The 21,133-nt window shown below is 35.5% G+C and overlaps 1 long non-coding RNA gene across 13 annotated transcripts; it reads left to right on the top strand.

Annotated features, from left to right (window-relative positions):
* The first annotated feature begins 311 nt into the window (after positions 1 to 311).
* Positions 312 to 14,896, top strand: LOC107838956. Of its 13 annotated transcripts, none has more exons than XR_007044077.1 (11): positions 326 to 8,177; positions 8,510 to 8,566; positions 10,037 to 10,100; positions 10,231 to 10,329; positions 11,040 to 11,496; positions 11,564 to 11,800; positions 11,878 to 12,080; positions 12,156 to 12,248; positions 12,324 to 12,433; positions 12,522 to 12,916; positions 14,652 to 14,896. It is a non-coding gene; the product is annotated as an uncharacterized LOC107838956 (long non-coding RNA). The 13 variants fall into 13 exon arrangements; XR_007044074.1 differs by lacking the exon at positions 10,037 to 10,100 and having other exon boundaries at positions 326 to 744; positions 8,116 to 8,177; XR_007044073.1 differs by lacking the exons at positions 10,037 to 10,100; positions 10,231 to 10,329 and having other exon boundaries at positions 316 to 744; positions 8,116 to 8,177.
* Positions 14,897 to 21,133: the final 6,237 nt, after the last annotated feature.

Here is a 21,133-nt window from a genome sequence, read left to right on the forward strand (position 1 = left end):
ACAGAGAGGACTATCTAAACATTACTAGAAATGACAGCTATGGGGACAGTTATTTAGCAATGGTTATATAATCGTTACTATAAAAAAGCAATAGCAAATGTTACAACCGTCGCGTATTGTTATAAATTGTATTAGGACAATAATTAAAGATAACCGTCCCATTAACTTCGAAAACCATCCCAATAGTTATATCTATGATAACGGTTATCATAACCGTCTCAATAAATATCTATGGTAACTGATATATACCCATCCCATATTCTATATGAGCTAAAATATGGCATTACGCAGGAATTTTTGATTTCTTTTTAATTATTTTTATTAAAAAAAAACTAAAATAAGTTTTTGGCCCCAAAATTTTCTGGTCAGCCCCATTTCTCCGCCATTACGGTTTAATACGGTGGTTGAGCGTGACAGCCATTTCATCGATCGACAGCCATTTCTCCGATCAAATAAATACTCGATCGACAGCCACCTATTTTAAGATACTCGTCATCACTTCTCGGTGAAATTAATGTGAACCACTTCATCGATCGACAACCATTTCTCCATTCAATACTCGATCGACAGCCACTTCTCCGTTCAATACTCGACAGCCAACTCGTCTTTAGGACGTCTTCAATCTGTCGGAGATTGAAAAAACGACGGTAGTGTGCTGGTTGTTTTCTTGTCTGAGCTACAAGTAGCTGATTTTCATATGGTCTTCTTGCAATTTTACTTCTCCGTAAATGTTCTTCTTCTCAGGTAGGTCTCCGATTTTGTTCCCTGTTCATTAAAAATGGATTTTGTGGTCCAATTTTAGAACAATTTTGTGGATTTGTGGTCTAATTTGTGGATTTTGTGGTTTGATTGTGGGAAAATTTCATGCAATTATAAAGCAATGAACATAAGAGTAAAAGATCTTATTAGCAATTTTGAGGAATTTATATAATGAACATCTATGTTTGCCTTAAATTATAAACTAGTTATCAGTATTGGGACGAAATAAGTCTGGACATACACAAATATTGATATTTATTATAGTCGTAGTTGATAATTTATGGTATATGTGACATAGATCAGTAGAAACTCGAGCAATAGCAGAGTGAGCCGGGGGTTACTTACCGCGAGCAAGTAGTACTATTCCTAATCCTTTAGTTGTAGTTTCAGCTGTCCACACTTATGTTTCTCTACTTCTGCTTTTATAGTAGCTTAACTTGGCTCGTATGCTGAACAACGATTACTAGAGATTCTTACTTCCTGTAGGCAAGTTTGTTGGCAGTTATTAGCTATGTTGTTCGGACTTTTCAAAATGTTATCGCCCTGTCAAACATTCAAAATAAACTGCTTTTGGAGGATATGATGCTTTTTTGTCGAACAAACACATTTTATTATCGCCACCAAACCTCCACAAGACTCTCTTTTCATGAGCAGTCCATCAGAGAAAAAAAAAGAAACCTACGTCCTGACCACTCTACTTCTATACAGTTTCCTATGTGTGTAACTGTTCTATCCACCCTATGTCTCTGTAGATGATCATCCTATTTATAAACTCAAAACCTCTGTCCTTAACTATCTTGCTGCATTTGTAGCACTATACTATGTGGTCTGGGGACTATACTATTCCATTGAGCTATATTACGTGGTTTCCAGATATGATATATGAGCGCAACTATTACACTTATTCGTTGTACTCTTTGAGTTGCCCTGATCCATAACTCTTGCAAATCCTTGTTGTCGAGTGGGGATGACTGAAGTGTTGTTTACCTTGACATGTCAGATTTGTAATTTTATTCTGTCTTCCCATTGATTTTCCTTGTAAATTTGTTGAGTTCAATAATTAATAAAAGTATATATTAGAGAGCTGGCAAGTTAATTTGTTCACTGATTACACTTATTAACTTGTTATCTTATTTGTAGATACTAATTTACCTATGATAATAAGTTAATAAATTGGCCATGTTGTTTCCTTCGATGACTCCGCATCATGGTTTCTTTAATTAAGTAGTTCCACGCAACAATTTAGCCGGCTGATATTCAAAAGTATATCTAAAAATCTGTAAGCTTATTGACCGACTTAATTAGCGATGTTAACTGATGGCTACTAAAATATATAAAGAGAGCATCTTCCACTGCTATGTGAAACTGTTCTATCCACCCTATGTCTCTCTAGATGATCTTCCTATGAATAAATTCAAAACCTCTGTACTTAATTATCTTGCTGCATTTGTAGCACTATATTATGTGGCCTGGGGACTATACTGTTCCATTGAGCTAGATTACGTGCTTTCCAGTCTCCAGATATGATATATAAGCACAACTATTGCACTTAATTCATTGTACTCTTCGAGTCGCCCTGATCCATAACCCTTGCAAATCCTTTTTGTCGAGTGTAATTTTCATCTAATCCAGTATCTCATTCAAGCAGAATCCAGAGAAAGTGCACTCATCAAACAGTTGTTCTATTGTTTCTTGTGCAGAATCACATATGAGTAATCTACCATTCCGGCAGACATTTAGACTGGCTAGCCTTGTTCTGGTTAATATCCTTCTATGCATGTTTAACCAACATACGAAACTATTTTTGTCCACATTCGTTTTATTCCAGAACCCCCTCCGCGGCTCCACCATGTCCATTCACTGTTAGGATTAGTTTTAACCAACCTATCTGCTTCTTTTAAAAGATTAGTTATTCTACAAAGTTGATATTATGAGTAAAGGCTGAATTTTCCATATGAATGTGCTTATATTCTACATGCTACCCTACATGCTGGATACACCACAGATTATGAGGTACGATTAGGTAGGACCATGAGATAGCATGTACTTACATGGACAATAGAGGATTACTGAATTTACTTATTAAAGAGTCTAAAAGTATGTTATAAAGATTTTGTGCTTGTAAATGACTTTGTGCTCAAGTTTATGCTTTAAGGTTATGCATGATCCAATGGTTATCTACATGTTAATGTGCTTGTTGGGTGCTTTTCACGGATGATAGCTTGCATTTTGTTATACTATAGATCCCTTGATTATTGGTACATGAAATATGTTGTAGTGATTTATGTATTGGGTTTTTATATGGAGTAGGCATTATTGTCAATAGAGATTGTTGCATGAATATATTTTTTTATGTATCTTTTGGGATGAGAAAAAAAAAAACATGTTAGATTATTTCAAGAGTGTTATGTTGTAAAAGTGCCTTGTACTCTGTATATCAACTTAAATGAAGCATTATCAGAAACAAAATAATCAAAATAGCCCATCCTACACTTCATAGTTGGCAAAGGAAATAGATACCTACGACAACATATCATTAGAAACTTTTCATTTTCAACTTACATATTACGTATGTATATTGAGTTTGACTATCTTGTACAGTTAATAGGGTGTTGATCTATAGATAATCATCTTGATTTGATCTTTCACAGCGATGATATCTCATAGAAGTTAAAATATATCTATCATAATAATTTTATTCATATGATAGCGCAAAATATTGACTGGTTGCTCTACCTAGATCTCTACATTTGATTGCTTAAGCATGATCAAAATTCTTATTTAATTAAATAAATGTTGTAAAAATTATTTCACATACCTAATTGTACTATTTGTACATTGATATTGACTGTACTCATGATTTTCTTGCTTCAATATTTTAAATATGTAACATAGGGTATTTAATGGATGTTGCAAATAAAAGTTGGATGTATCTCCCAAAATCTACCATTCAGTTCCAAAATGGAGTCGAGGATTTTCTCAATAATGCATTTGAACGAGCTTCTCAAGGAAATGAAATATTATGCCCTTATAGATTGTGCTTTAATCGCTATTGGCATTATCGAGATGTGGTGGAGGATCACTTGTATGGTCATGGATTTGTTCCTAACTACACTCAATGGGTTAGGGGTTTCGTCAACAAATATTCAACATTCAAGCAGTGTTATGAAACTTTTGACCAACATGATGATATTGATAAACTACTTCATTATACTTTTAGAAATGCAGAAGATGGCTAGAGGAATAAAGGGCATGAAGGAGTAAGATAGGGACCGTCTGAAGATGTTAAGTAATTTTTTAAATTAGTGGAGGAAGGAAAACAAGATTTATATCCGGGGTGTAAGAGTTTTTCTAAGTTGAATTTCACCATCTTGTTTTACTTGTTCAAATGCATTCACGGGCTGAGTAATGTAGCTTTCTCAGTCTTGCACTTGATAAAAGAGGCTTTTCCATTTGCTTAGATTCCCGAGTCTTTCCACAAAGCATGAAAGGTGATAAGAGATTTGGATATTAATTATGAAAAAATCCATGCATGCCTTAATGACTGCATGTTGTTCTGGAATGAGAATGCAAAGCTCGATAATTGCGTTATGTGTGGGTCTTCTAGATGGAAAAATGTTCGTGATGAGTTGACTAATAGGACTAATAAAGTTCCTGCGAAGGTCTTAATGTACTTTTCTTTAAAGCCTAGGCTTCAGAGGATATTCATGTGTTATGAAAGATCTGTAGCTATGAGATGGCATGCTACTGAACGACCCAAAGATGGAAATTTAAGGCATCCCGCTGACGGGGAAGCTTGGCAACATCTTGATTCCATGCACCCCGACTTCACCAAAGATGTTCGTAATGTTAGATTGGGTATTTCAAGTGATGTCTTCAATCCATTCTGAACAATGAGCATTTCTCATAGCACATGGCCAGTTATGTTAATGAACTATAACCTAGCACCGTGGATATGCATGAAGCCAGAGTAGATAATGTTATCAATGATTATTCCAGGTCCCTCGTCTTCTGGAAATGATATTGATGTATACTTGCGGCCGCTAATTGCAGCGTTGAATGAACTATGGAAGATGGGAGTGGAAACATTTGACGCTAAAACTAACCAAACATTTAATATGCGTGCAGTTTTATTGTGGACAGTTAGTGATTTTCCAGCACTAGCAATGTTTTTTGGATGGAGCACCAAGGGGAGATGGGCATGTCCCATTTGTAATCATAGTACTTGCTCCCAGTATCTCAAACATAGTCGTAAGATGTGTTACTTGGGTCATCGAACATTTTTGCCCCTGATCATCCATATCGAAGAGATAGAAAATCATTTAATGGTAAGGAGGAGCATAAAGCTGCACCTACTCCCTTATCAGGTGAAGAAGTTCTTGAAGTACTACGTGAATTCAATAATGTTTTTGGAAAGAGCCAACAAAAAGAAAAAGAAACAGTGTTGGTCCCTGGAAAAAAGATCCATATTTTTGAATTGCCGTATTGACCGAAAAATAGATTGCGGGACAACCTTGACCCGATACACATAGAGAAGAATTTATGTGATAGTTTGCTTGGTACATTGTTGGATATAGCTTGGATATAGCTGGGAAGTACAAAGATCACGTAAACTCTCGCTATGGCTTGCATCAAATGGGGATATGCAAAGACCTTCAACAAATAGAAGATGATAATAGCGAAAAAGTTCATCTGGCTAAAGCTTGTTTCTTTATGAAACTTGAGGAGAAAATGTTGTTTTGCATTATTTTAAAAGATGCCAAATTGCCAAAAAGTTGTGCCTCTAATATATCAAGTCGAGTGCAAATAGATGAGATGAAAATATCAGGATACAAAAGTCATGACACTCATTTCATAATGCATCACTTGCTCCAGGTTGCAGTTAGAAAAGTGTTACCGAAAAATATGTCTTTAGCCTTGATTAGGTTGGGGAATTATTTTAGAGCCATATATAGTAAGGTTATAAGAAAAAGTGATCTTAATAAAATGAAGGCTGAAATGATAGATATAGAATGTGAGCTTGAAAAGATTTTTCCTCCAACCCTTTTTGATATAATGACACATTTGCCTATCCATTTAGTAGATGAAATTAAGCTCGGGGGCCCGACTTATTTGCATCACATGTATCCTATTGAAACAAATCTGTGTAACTATAAGGGATTTGTTTGTAATAGAAATACCCCTGAAGCATAATCGCAGAGGATTTTTTGGCTGAAGAATGTTTGAACTTTTGTTCGAGATACCTAGATAATGGGGTGACAAAATTCAGTAGTTATCCAACAGGGGATGATGAGGGCACTCAAATAGAGGGAGGTTATTTGTCACCTATATTTCCTAAGATAGGTCATCCAATCGGAAGCAAGAAGAAAAGAAAAGGTAAGACTTTTGAATTGGATAATCATCAGTGGTTTGAAGCACATCGATATGCTTTAGCCTTGATTAGGTTGGGTAGTGGTTTGCAGTTAGAAAAGTGTTACCGAAAAATGTCTTTAGCCTTGATTAGGTTGGGGAATTATTTTAGAGCCATATATAGTAAGGTTATTAGAAAAAGTGATCTTGATAAAATGAAGGCTGAAATGATAGATATAGAATGTGAGCTTGAAAAGATTTTTCCTCCAACCTTTTTTGATATAATGACACATTTGCCTATCCATTTAGTAGATGAAATTAAGCTCGGGGGCCCGACTTATTTGCGTCACATGTATCCTATTGAAACAAATTTGTGTAACTATAAGGGATTTGTTCGTAATAGAAATACCCCTGAAGCATAATTGTAGAGGATTTTTTGGCTGAAGAATGTTTGAACTTTTGTTCGAGATACCTAGATGATGGGGTGAAGACAAAATTCAGTAGGTATCCAACAGGGGATGATAAGGGCACTCAAATAGAGGGAGGTTATTTGTCACCTATATTTTCTAAAATACGTAATCTAATCGGAAGCAAGAAGAAAAGGAAAGGTAAGACTTTTGAGTTGGATAATCATCAGTGGTTTGAAGCACATCGATATGCTTTGTTTAATACCGGAGATGAACAAGTAGATACATTTATCAAGTAAGATAAAATAGTTATTTGTATTTGAACTTCCTTTATATGATATCATAATCTGTATAAATTTCATTTATTTATACCATTATTGATTTAATTTACATTACGTGCTGGCAGCGAACATAAGGATTTAGTTGATAATCATAGCAAAGGAAGTGCAAGGGTAAAAGCATAAATTTATAGTCGAGAATTTAGTGATTGGTTTAAGAAAAAAGTTAAAACTGTTGAAGTGCCAAATCATTTAAGATGGCTAGCTATTGGGCCTAATTTTGTGGCTAAAAGATATACTGCATATTTCATTAATGGATATCGATTTCATACGATGACACGGGATGTCTCAGGCAAGACACAAAATAGTAGAGTGACTTTGTCAGCGACAGCAAATAGTTTTGCTAGTGCTAGAGACCCGAATCCTATTGATGGAATGATTATCTATTATGGAGTTATTCAAGATATCATCGAGATAGATTATTGGGGTTGCTTTAGTGTTGTACTATTTAGATGTGATTGGTTTCATAATGAAGTAGATAAATATGGGTTGACGCGTGTAAACTTCAATAGAAAATGCAGCATAGCTGACCCTTTTGTACTAGCATCACAAGTGCATCAAGTGTTTTATGTGGAAGATCCAATTGAGAAAGGGATTTATTATGCAAGGAATAAAGTCCCTATTGATTTGTATGATTTGGAGGAAGAAAGTTGTCCCAATATTGAAGAAACATTTTGGAGGGAGCCTAATAATGACATTGGTTCATCAGAAAGCGTACTCAATGTTGATGTCAGATGGTCGAGAGCTGATCTCCCTGATGATATCATTGATGTGCCTTCGCATGTAAAACATTCAGAAGATGTAATGGAAACATCAAAACAGGAGGATGACATTGATCATACCGATTGGGATTGGATGGAAGCTGATGACTGACATTATAGTCATTTATTCGTAATGGTCAGTAGTTAATGTGCTTGATGTGTCGTAATGATCTTGACTAGTATCTATGTTTCCTGTTTATTTTTGAAGCATCAAAATAGAGATATCATGGTTTGTCTTATTGTTTGTCCTTTAATTCACCTTTTGAATGTTTCAATTTTTTATTGAATACCCATTTTGTGTTCTTGAATTTTGCTTTTCAATTTTCATATCTCTATGTGTGTGTTTTGGTACAAGTGTATGCTGTTATTTATCTCAATTTTACTTTTTTCTGATTTGGGTATACTTCATTTGCTCTCTATAATTCTGGAAATGCTCAGTTTTTATTGAACTACTCTTCAGTTGCTTGGACAGTTGGACTGCTAAGATAATTCAATTTTCAGGAAACCCAAAAAGAAGGGGAAATAGAAAAGCTGAAATTTCCAACTACATCAAAAGAAGAAAGGTAAGCTGATGTTGCATGAATTTAATGATATCAAATCCAGATAAATCATCAGCTTTCAATACTTTCCTTAGGCTAACCTATTGCTGTTGTTGTGGTTGTTTCTGTAGCTGCATTTGTTATAATTTCATCTGCTTAAGACAAGTATAGAGTATAATCACTTTAAACTTCAACTATTATCAAGATTGATTTTCCAACTTTTGGTCTCCAGCCTCAGATGTTTTGTAGAGTTGAAGATGTCTTGTTGCTTGTAAAGATTTCATTTTTTTGTCCAATTTTTTATTAAAGTTTTTAGCGTATTTTTTTTACCTTGTCTTTATCATCTTGTGAAACAGGCAAATAAGGAAAATGATGAGGTGTATACACATCTAACTCTTCTACCTCTTCCAGATGTAAGGGGCTCTTTTCAGTTCTTTCAACTTTAATTGCTCATGCTTTTGAGTCAAGGAAGTGTGTTTAGCTTCTGTTTTTTGTTCATTTTATTTACATGGTTCCAAATGTAAGGGACTCTTTTCAGTTCTTTCTACTTGAATTGTTCATGCTTTTTAGTAAAGGTGTTAACTTTGAGTGTGTTTAGCAGTTGTTTTTTGGGCTACAGTTAGCATCTGACTACCTACACTGCTAGTGATGCAGGCTGATTTAAACGAGCACCTGCAGCCATTTTAGATAAGTAGAATAGTAGTATATTATTGCCAAATTTATGATACCTTAATACTTTTTGCTAGGACCTTGTAACTTCTTCAGCTTGTTTAGAGTTTGTCTTGCTAGCTTCAAGTTTTGAGAGAAATAGGGTACGCTTGCAGGAGAATCTCCACAAAAAGACCAAAGTTGGTTTGGTAAAAATAAATGGGGGTAGGGGAGGGAGAAAATGGGAAGGAGATTACGAAGTTGTGAATTTTTGCTTTTTTGGGCTTATAATATTCATAATTTGACTGAAAGGTGAGCCTGGCCGACACAGATTTTTTGCTGTATTTGGTAATTTTATAGCTTTGAGGTCATCGAAGAATGTTAAGATGGAGTGGAATGAATGGACTGTTGTTGATGTCATTGTAATGGTTGGATTTTTGTGGAAAATATCATTTTAATTCTTGGGATTTAGGTTTTTTTTTGGGTAGTAAAGGGAATTGAATAAAGGTTCAATCTTTGGTTTCTTCTGTGGTTTTAGTTTTTGGAAGTCTTCACATAGATGTGTTTTGAACTTACTGACTAAACTTTTTTCTTGATATGAATTACTCAGTTGATTATGCTATTCCCTTATCTGAATTGTGGTGGCCATAGATGGCAACTTTTACTTGAGATTGTTGTTCTATCTATACGTGTGGTTTATCATGAAGCTGTAGCAGGGTATTGTAGGTGGCACAGTGATCATTTCGCTGTCATGATGCTCTAAGTTTAGTCCATTTTTTGGGAAATTCTCTCAATCCATATAAACCTGTAGTGGTGGAGCCACCTTTGTCCAAGGAATATCAATTTAAAATGAAAAAGGCAAGTGTGGAAACCTTTTCTGTGCAGCTCATCGCTATTCTGACAAGCACGACTGCCCATTTGATTATAAGAATGCTGGTCAGGATGCTATTGCTAATGCAAATCCTGTTGTTGTAGCTGAAAAGCTAAACAAGATCTAGGAAGCATCGTCTTTTGAATGTTATATGGACTGAAGTATGATGTTCTTTCTTTAAAATCTGTTGGTCTTCGTATAAGGTGTCCCTTAGATTTCGATGGTATAGGTGATAAAACTGGGGCACATTCATTCTATTTCCAGTTTGTAAGTTGTTATTTATGCTGGTTTGGTGGATATCATCATGGACTTATAGTCCTTGTTCTTTCTCAATATTTCTTGTTCTGTTTGACATACAATGCAGATCGACTATCCATCACAAAAGGCAATGCAGATCGACTATCCATCACAAAAGGAAAAAACAAAGTGTCTGTGTTTATTAGTTTCATGTTTGTGTATCATTTTGCTTATGTTATATCATCAATTAATTCTACTCAATCATCTGCTTGGTGTTGTCACTATTTCTGAATTCTTGAGGTGCTCCCTATTTTGTTGTAGATGCTATATCGGGATTGCCGAGGGTCCTGCAGAAACAGCCTCTCTACCTCGGTAGCAGTGAGGTTTATGTACACTAAACCCTCGCCATTCCCGTTAGTTGTAAGCTATCTGGGATTCATATTGTCAACACTTATTTGGGACTACCATTATGTTGCATAGTTTTGTTTGATGTAATTTCTAATCGTTGTGTGGTTATATTCAGATAGGACACAGACGAGAATTAAAAAGTTGGGGACCAATTTTTAGATTTAGTACAAACCTTGCATGACATTCAATTTTTTCTGTTTAAGGCATTAAAGTTGATGGAAATGCTGGGGTCAGTGGTGAACTGGAGACTTAGTCTGCAACATTGAATAGTGAATAACATTTAGTATTGATGATACCTGTATGGCTATGACAAGGGGTAGCTAGGACACTCTATCCAGCAAAACAAGCTTTTAAACACATCCTGTGTTGGTTTGAATAGATGCCTGTAATTCTGACAAGCCATTCCATCATCCAAGAATGAAATGAAGGAACAATTCGACCCGTTATAAATAGTGTGAGACTGGTTATCATACACCCATTTACCTGAAAAGAAATTGCAGCTGGATAATGAGTTCAACTTAGGCTTTTTCCCAATTCCCTACAGCCTAATCTCTCTGGACAAGGACAAAGTTGTGATAACCAGAACCAGTCATTATTGCTACCAGCAACTGAAAACTTAGCTGAATACCAATTACCTTGTTATTCCATTTCATTTTCTTTTTTTGGTTCTGTTCCTGTTACAAGTGGTTGAAATATGCAACCATTGATTTATTTGCATCCAGGTGACTAAAGTTGCTGATTTGTCTCTGCAACCTGAAGTAATTTTATACTAATCAGATCGTCCATCTTAATTTTATGCTGGTTTGGATAAAAATGAATCGACAAGGGCCTTCAAAAAGTAACAAAAGATCAAACAGAAAGGCATTTATTACACCTGGATCGTTATCAGCCATGGCAAACAGAAAACAGCGATTATTGACAACAACTGAAACAGTTAAAGCCATACGATCGGAGAAAGAGAATGTTCTCAAATTAATTGAGAACAACAGCCACCAGTACAACAGCCATCAGTACAAAAGCCACCAGTACAACAACCACCATCTCAAGAAATTGAATAATATGTAGTGGAGCATCATGTTATAGAGGAGCAACATACAGATGATGAGCAACATGTAGAGGATCAAGTCCAAATGGCTGATTCAGCCACTCCGATAATAGCTGAACATTCTGAAGAACAAGGTAACATATAGCTTAGAAACTTATTGGATTCACTCGTGACTTCTAATTTTCTTTTATTTTCTTATAGTTGAAGGGCCTTCCACTAGAAAAACAAGAGGCAAAACACAAATGCACAAGGTACATGGCGGACAAGAGAAAAAACTGATCATACTAAATCGGCAAAATCAACCTGTTGGTCCTACTAATAAAGTTGTAACTGAAGCTTCCTAGGCACATTGGTGAAGAATGTGTGACCCTTTGCCCATTGGATATATTTATTTGGAGGCTGATGGATACTAAAAAGGATTTATGGGATTATACTCAGGTTTGTCTCTGTCAGTATTTGATATTTTTTTAGTTTTCTTTTTTTTGTTATCCTACCTGAATGACATTAACTTGTAGTCAAAATATGATATTCCTGATGCCACAAAAGGTTGGGTTTTGGAAAGACTTCGAGAATCTTAGAGAAAGCATAGAGCTAATTTAAAAGAAAAACATTATGATCCATATGAAAATGATGAAGTTCAAGTGGCGAAAAGGCTGGGAGGTGTTCCAGAATGTCAATTTAACAGCTCCTCATATATTGGAAGTCTGAAAATTTTTAGGTAAAACGTATTTCATTACAGTTAGTTCTATAGAGATGTTATTACTTTAGTTAATGTTATTGATTCATTTTACAGAAAATGTCTAAAACAAATACTGAGAATCTAAAGAAGTTGATGGATCCACACATTGCCGGCAAAAAGAGTTTTGCTTTAATTCATAATAAATTGGTGTGTTCTCTTATTTCTTATTGAGTTTTAACATGTCATTTAAGTAATTGTTAATATTCATTTTCATATGAATAGGAAAAAGAAAAGGGGGAACACTGTTGCTAAAGAAAATATTTGCGGTCACAAGAGAAAGAAAACCTAGTCGTATATACGAGACTTCAAATGAAAGCACCACTAGTAAAATTGTATGAAACTTATCTATTCTAAGTTTATATTGAAATCCAATTCTTAATTTGTAATTACTTGAATGTTCTTTTGAATATGATTTATTAGGCTGAAATGGAGGAAATTGAAATGCAATAGGGTGCAAATAATCAGTCTGTTGATGCATTTTCAGCAGTCATGAGTCCTGAACATCCGGGACGTGTAAGACTGTATGGAATGGGGTTACAAGAACTTTCTTGAAAAGAATAAATGGCACTTCTGATCCAACTTTCAAGGTCACCAATGATGTCGTGCAACAAATGCAAGAAACAATGCAAAAAATGGAGGATCAAATCGAGGAACAAAAGGGAACCATTAGACAAGAAGTTATTGCAGATGTAATTGCTCAACTTCAGATTGCAGGATTAATTGATCCTAAGATGCTAGCGTCATTGTCCATTCCTCCATCAATAGAATCTACCTCTACACTTGCAGATACAGGGAGAAACAGTCAAAACAATAAGGTTAGTGTTTGAAATTCTCAGTTGTACTCCAGTTCATTTGTAATCTTGTGACATTGTTGTTTGTATCTTGAAGTAGTGAAGCCGTGTGGGGCCAATTTCGATTCACTACACTTGTTGCAATCTTACATTCTTTTTCATCTTCTTGTTGTAATCTTGAAGTCTAGTGAAGCCGTGTGTGGTCTATTTCGATTAACTAGCATTGTTGTTGACATCTTGTTGTTCTTGTTGTCGCTTGTTTCTTGTGTTGTGAACTTGATCTTGTATCAGGTAGATGTTTCTTGTGTTGTGAACTTGATCTTGTATCAGGTAGATAGTAACTTGCTAAAAGGTTCCACAAAAATAAATGAATGTGTTGTCGTGGTAGGAATATTATGTATTGTCACTCTTGGTCAGTGAAAAGGTCGAAAGCAAAGTATCCTTACTGGATTTATAAAGAAATGAAGTGACATTACTGTGGTAAGATGGAGAATAGCATAACTTATGATCATAATACAATCTTTTGGGTACTGGAATGGTGTTACTGTGAAAAACTGTCAACTTCATCTTGACTTATACAAAGATCTGGAGAATACATGCCATATTTTTGTAACTAATCTATCATTCTTATATTCTTTCTAAAAAATTAATCTATCATTCTTTCTTGGATTTGATTAAAAAAGAAAAGTCACAAAAGTTGGAATAACTTTGTAACTTGGATAGAAGGAGTTACTTTGTAGGTCAGGCTTTTGTATTGGAATAACAATATATCATTTGTTTGTACAAGTAAAATATAGTTTGGGAAAATTTAAGTGGAAGGCAACTGGTTATGTGAGAGGAAATATTATAGGACAGTGAACAATGGAGTTGGATGCCATATTTTCAAATCATCGGTCTAGTACTCTATCTAACTAGCTCTCACCCAATATTATTGATAAAATATAAAGTTGCTGGGTGCCTGGAAAGTGGTAGATAATGAAAATCTACCAATAGTGCTACGTTTGGTATAGGGAACCTTCAGGTCTATATGCAAAAGGGCCCTAAATTCACACCAACTGTACTGTCATCATTCATCTCTATGGATAAACCAAACTATGCAAGGACTGCATAAAGTACCAAATAAGCTGATTTACCAGCATGCATAAGCTATATTTCGGACAAAAAAACAATAATAATAACATATCTAGTCAAGTTATCAATTTGATGCAGCTACACAGCTACACAGATTTTGTATATTTCAGCATCATTGTTCTGCCCTTAGCTTTGTAGTGTGCTACCGTCCAGTTGACCTCTTGCTCCCATGTCAATGTTGACGAGTTCCCAACAATTTATAGTGCATATCCTTGATAGAGAAGGTGGACATATGTTGGATATCGTGTTTAGTATACCTTGCTTCCTCTATATACTTCTTAGCTTTGAATATCTTTTGAACCATCCACGAGATTTGCTGGCATTTAGTTTCCCATATTTTTATACATTGTCCTCACGAACATCTTTCTTTACCTCACGAACCTTATGCATCAATGTATAGTTGCTCCTGTTTGCATCAAGTATATAACTAAATCTGGAAATAGGACTAAGTGAGAAGATGAAAACTAAAATACATACCCTTCGAAGAGTGAGGATAGTAATCTATATACTTGTTATGCTTGATCTTTCCAAACTTTGGGTATATACGTATGCTTGATCTCAATATTGGGTATGTTGTTGTTATGCAGTTTGTTGCTAGACATTAATTTTGTTTTTCTTATTGTTGTAGGTGATCATGACATAGAAGATGACGGAAATGAAATTGATGAACTAGACCTGATCTAAGAGATCAATTGCACTTGTTTCATGTTACACTAGCTGTTGGAAAATTTGACCGAGTAGTTTCTAACATCTTTTATTTTTTGAACATTTGAAACTTGTGTATGTTTTGATTTTTCTGAATGGTCAAAAAATATTTGGTTTTTTGCATATGACATTTTGGGAATTAATAGTTACTAATACTCTTGATGATTACTATATATGTACATTTTATGTGTTATGGTAGCTTTATAAAATCATTGCAATAACATAATATAGTATTGTTGAATATTTTAATAATAATTATCCTAATACCCTAAAATAACTATCCCAATAGCATAAAATTCACCGTTGCTATAGCTCATGTTTAAATGTCCCAGTAGCATGTATAACTGTCCCAATAGTATATGCATACAATCGTCGCAATAACATATATAACCATCCCAATAGTAATCCATAAAACCGTCGCAATAGCATATATAACCGTCCCAATAGTATATGCATACAACCGTCGCAATAGCATATATAATCATCCCAATAGTATATGCATACAACCATCGCAATAGTAAATATAACCGTCCTAATAGTATACATATAAAACCGTCCTAATAGCATATATAACCGTTGCACTAGCATATATATAGGGACGGTTAACAATCGTCTTAATAGACTAATAACCATTGCAATATCATATCTTAACGCGTATATAGGGATGGTTTGGAACCATCTCAAAAGCCTTCTAACCATTGTCATATAGTCAATACAATAATCGTCGCTAAAGGTCATAATATAGTGATGGTTTTAGCAACCGTCGCAAGAAACCATCACGTTAGACCTAATGTAACGCCTTCAGTTGTATCGGTTGTGGAAACTGCCGCATTAGACCTATGGGGACGGTTGTGATGTCTAGGAGGACGGTAGTAGAACTGTCTCCATAGCCTCTTTTTCCAGTAGTGAAACATTGGAAGATACGCTCCATGCATGTGCGATAGATTATGGTGGTAGTTGGTACGACCATTTGCCATTGATTGAATTCTCCTATAATAATAGTTACCATTCTAGCATTAGTATAATTCCTTTTGAGGCGATGTATAGTAGGAGATGTCGTTCTCCTATTTTGTGGTATGAAGTTGGTGAGGGTAAGTTGCTTGGCCCTGATTTGGTTCACCAAGACTTAAAGAAGATGAAGTTGATTTCTGATAGGTTAAATGCCGCTCAAAGTCGCCAAAAGTCCTATGTGGATTGAGGCGTAGGGATTTGGAGTTTAATGTTGACGACTGGGTATTCTTGAAGGTATCTCCCATGAAGGGAGTAATGCAGTTTGGTAAAAAGGGTAAGTTTAGTCCTCGGTATGTTGGTTCATATTTTATCTTGAAGAGGGTTGGGTAATATGGCCTATGAGTTAGAGTTTCCCTCTAGTTTAAGCTCCATCCATCTGGTATTCCATGTGTCCATATTGCGGAAATGTATGGGTGATCATTCGTTGGTTGTTCCTTTGGAGGATGTTGGTATTTTGGACTCTTGTTCTTATGAGGAGGTCCCGGTGAGGATCTTAGATCATCAAGTTTTTCAGTTGCAAATTAAAGAGGTAGCTTCGGTGAAGGTTCTATGAAGGACCCAAAAGTCCGAGGAAGCTACTTGGGATGTGGAAGAGGACACGAAGTTTATGTATCCATATTTGTTATTTGTTCTGGAAACTCGTTCTTGAGGAATGTGTTGATATTCTTAACTTGATTTATGTCTTTGATAGGCAATGGGTTCAAGTCCCTAAACTTTGAATTGAGCAAGTGTCTTTGATAGATAATGGACACTGTCTTGGGTATGGTTTGTATGTACTACTAATACCTTAGGATACGAGTTATGTATGCATGGTCATATGTTGGGTAGATTAGAGGTACATGGTAAGGCCTAAAGTATGAGTTAAGGTATCCTTCGTACCCTAGGGTATGGTTTAGTTGGGTAAGTTGTACCCCCCCGGGCTAAGTTTTTAAATTTTAAGCTAGGGATATTTTAAACATTACCCACCCCTAACACATTATGACCCATGACTTATAACATTGTTTGGCCCATCATTCTTCACTTGGACAAGATAAAAAACATCCCAAAATCCTCTCTAAACTTCTTCAACAAGATTGGGACTAGGGTAAATCAAGGAGGCCATCTAGGAGCTTGGAGACCAAGAATCTCTCCGTGAATCTTTGTGTATAAGGCATATGACTCTTCCTGATTATTATTTCTCAAATATAATATGTTTTAAACTATGATTTGATTCTTGAATGGTGGTTTTTGAAATCAAACACTAAGGGTTTTGATGCATAATGATGGGTATTGTTTACTCTTATTCAAACTTGTGTTTCCACATGTTTTTTGTGATGGTTTCCATATGTGTGTTCTTGTTGATTGGGGTTTAATAAATGTGTCATGAGCAACCCAAATCTTGATGGTTTTCACTTGGATTTTGGTCATGGTAAAGGTATACTCTCTAGGTGTTTGTGAAAATGTCTAAGACAATTAACTAGCTATATGTTGATAGTGTTTTGAGCTAAGGCAGTGGCTTAATGAGTGAAGATGCTTGGTAAATGACTTTGTAAAGGCCTTGTTGGCCATGTAAAGAGTTAATTGGTAACCTTGGAGGTTTGATTTGTTAAAAAGGGTTTGATCCCCTAAACTTGAATTTGAATTGTGTTTGAACCAAAGTTTGGAAAATGAATGAATATGAAGAATAAATGGTATTGTATGGGCCTTGATGACAACAAAGTGACTTTAATGGTGGTTGTAACTAAGGTTTTGTCCTATTAAGGTGATTGATTGATAAATGGTTCATGAAGACCATGTGGTCATTTGTGGTGTTGGATTGTAGCCTTGATGGCTTGAATTGGTTTAGTGGGTTAGAGTCCTCCTGTGTTGAATTAAATGGATGATAATGCATGGACGAAAGTTTAAAGTCCCAATGCCGACTAATAATTGTTATCACGGCTTGAGGTTAGAGTCCTTTGCCTTATGAAATGGCTTGAGGTTATAGTCCCTTGCCTAATGAAACGGCTAGAGGTTAGAGTCCCTTGCCTAGTCAAATGACTTGATGTTAGAGTCCCTTGCCTAATGAAATAGCTTGAGGTTCGAGTCCCTTGCCTATTGAAATAGCTTGAGGTTAGAGTCCCTTGCCTAATGAAACGGCCTATGGTTAGAGTCCCTTGCCTATTGAAACGGCCTATGGTTAGAGTCCACATGTTTCATAAGACGGCTTGAGGTTAGAGTCCTCTTGCCTAATATAATCGGGAAGTTCAAAATTCCAAAGCTATGCGAGTGGAAGGTTAGAGTCCTCCACTTTATGTTTCATGATTAGATGTTTGAGATGCATTCTAAGGCCTTGTCCCCTTTCCCGATACTTGATTTATCTATATGTCAGTATATGCCCCTATGTATATAAATATGGTTTCTTATGATGGTTAGACTTGTATTTGAATAATGAATCTACATGCTAGCGCTCCAACCGCTAACTATCTCCGAACGCTTTGTCCCCATATGACACAAGGGCCACAACTTCTTCTTCTCTTCCTGCGCAGTGACTAGGGGTTTGAGAGGTTTGTGTGTTGACTTTGAAGTGGTGAGCTTCCATACTTCAGAAGGTATACATGTTATGGTCCTACTATCTTATGACATAGACTTGTTTTAGATTTGTTTTTTTTGCCTATTGTCGGGGGCATGTCCCAACATATTTAGACATCAGATTTGTAGAAGCTTTGTGGATGACTATGGACTTGGGTATGTTTTTTTGGTATATTGACATTGATGCAATGATTAGACATTCTTAAGTTATGTTTATGAGTATGGTTTCTGCTATCTTGATTATATGGTTGGAGTTCATCTGACACTTGTGGATTGATGTGAGGGTTTGGTTAGGTTGACGGGCAATCTCCGATCCTTGTTAGGATTGAGATGCCCATACGACAAGGCCTGATTTCTGTTCGTGTCATGAATAGTCAAATACAATATTTCTCAAAGATGAAAGACTCGACAAAGATAAATAGAAGGAAAAGGGTAACTTTGACTGTAAGAGTTCACCTAATCTACAAAATAAATCTTGCACGAACGCCAAATCAATGGCGACAACTAGTATTATGATTTGCACCAAAAAGGTATAGAAATGTAGTATTAGTATCAAAACCATGGATACTTAATAGGCATCATCAGCCGACTGAGCTAAATCATGACATAAATACTATAACAAACCAAATAGAATAAGCCAAGTCTAGATAAAAGATGCAAACCTGGAAATACGCTTTAACACCATTGTACATAAATAGATAAATGGATATGAGATAATAATATTTAGATTGCATAATTATACCTACAAGATTGGTCCCCATAAGCCAATAAGTGCTAAAATGTAAATAACCCAACACAGGCCCCCATAAGCCTGGAGGGTACAATCAAGGAAACTAAGCAACTGAATAGCCATAAATCACCAAATTATCATGCCATAACCAAGAATCCAACTGAATAGTATTATATTATACATAAATCCTAATGTCGAACTTAAACTAAAACTCAATACTATCATCATCATTATCATTATTTGTTGGGTCTGGATCAGAACTAATATCATCAAGATCATTATTAATTGCCAAACTCAAACCAGAACTCATGTTTATAAATTGTATCAATGAACCATATAAAAAAGCCACACTGATAAACTAACGTAATAATCTATACAAATACACACTGATGTGCCATGGAAACATGGCACATTTGTTTGCTTAAAATAAGGAATCAATGCTTGGACATAGGTTATTTTTGTAGATATGATTTGGTTTTTGTGGTTTTTATAGGTAAAATAGGTTAACATTGGTGTTGCACTGAAAAGATGGAAGAAAAACCTGATAAAGTTGATAAACTGACTGCTACGAGTCGCTAAAACACTATAAACCTCATTGCCATACTCGTCAGGATACTAGAAGTAAGAGTAAAGCTGAGAGGCCAAGTGAAGAGTGACTAGACTAGTGACTATGAATCGTAAGAAGTGATTACGAGTTGTGATGAGAAATTGTAATGTGAGCAGAATCCAAAGGTAAATCCCAAAGGTGAAGTCATAGAATACCACGAGTCATAATGTTTGATTATGACATTATGACTCGTAATGAGAAGCCATAAGAAGAACAGTGTTCAAAGCCCTGAAAGTCGAAGGCTCTAGAGATGATGAGTGAAGACAATGAGTCGTAAGGACTGACTATGATTCGTGCTGATGAATAGTAAGGACAAAAGAAGCTTAAAGTCCTGAAGGTGTATCATTGTAATGCTTACAATTTGCATTGTACAACACGTAAGGAGACCTTACGAGTAGACCACGGGATTCGTTATGAGTGTCGACTTACTTTTCCTATACCATTTTTATTGGGACTTATTTAGGTTACACACTTTACATTACTTTTGATACTTTTAGCATACTTTGGTCATTGAGATTTTGTTCTTAAGGTTTTGTGTTTTTATTCAATTGGAGACTTTGGATTTTCTCTTTCTCATTATTGTGAAATTAACTACATGTGTTCTTTAATGATTATCAAGGATTGTTGAATAAACATGATAGGATAATTTCCTTGACTAGTGTTCTAGGAACCCTGGCAGATTAGCTACGTAGAGGAAGTGGGAGATTTATCTATTCTATTGTAGTTGCGTGTATCTTAATCTTCTTCATACTAATTGACCACAGAGCTAGTGTAGAATCTTGAGGATTACCCGTATTCAAGAGCGTCCTCATAAGGGAGTTTGAGATTAGGAAAAGGGGATTAAGATAGTAATTTGAGATTCACTTCCATCTATTAATTTTGCCATCTTATCTAATCAACTTGAGACTCTAAAAGAGAAAGTTGAGCTGAGGTTATAGGCAAGGGGAAATAAGGAGACACCCTGAGACTCACAAGATAAAGGGTAAGATTTATCAATATGTTCACAAGATGGGTGATAATACATAGCTTGTCAACTTGCATGCATCAAAGTAGAATAGGCAAGTTGAACATGAGAAGCTTATGGAGTTGGGAAGCCTGGGGAAACACAGTCCTAGTGTTCGTTCTCTATTGTTTACCCACTCAAGCATTAAAGTTTTGTTACGTGTTGCTTTTGATTTGAAGATCCCCCTATTTACTTTTCTGTATTGCTCGTAAATTTTTTCAAGTTTGAGATACTTTACAATGTTTTCCCTGTGAGTTCGACCTTAACCTAGTTGGGTTACTATATTTGACATCGATCAACATACTTCTTTGGAGGTTAGTTTTGGGCAACATCAGATACCTATTAAGTCATGCTGTTAACCATGACCATAAGACATGTCAATAATCATAATCATAAGTTATTTTAATAATTATCCACAACCCACGAATCATATCTATAAGCCTTTAACCATTTCTATAAGCCATATCATTTCATATGAGCCATATTATATCTATAAGACACATCATA

The sequence above is a fragment of the Capsicum annuum genome, chromosome 8 (assembly GCF_002878395.1).
Source record: "Capsicum annuum cultivar UCD-10X-F1 chromosome 8, UCD10Xv1.1, whole genome shotgun sequence".
NCBI lineage: Eukaryota > Viridiplantae > Streptophyta > Magnoliopsida > Solanales > Solanaceae > Capsicum > Capsicum annuum.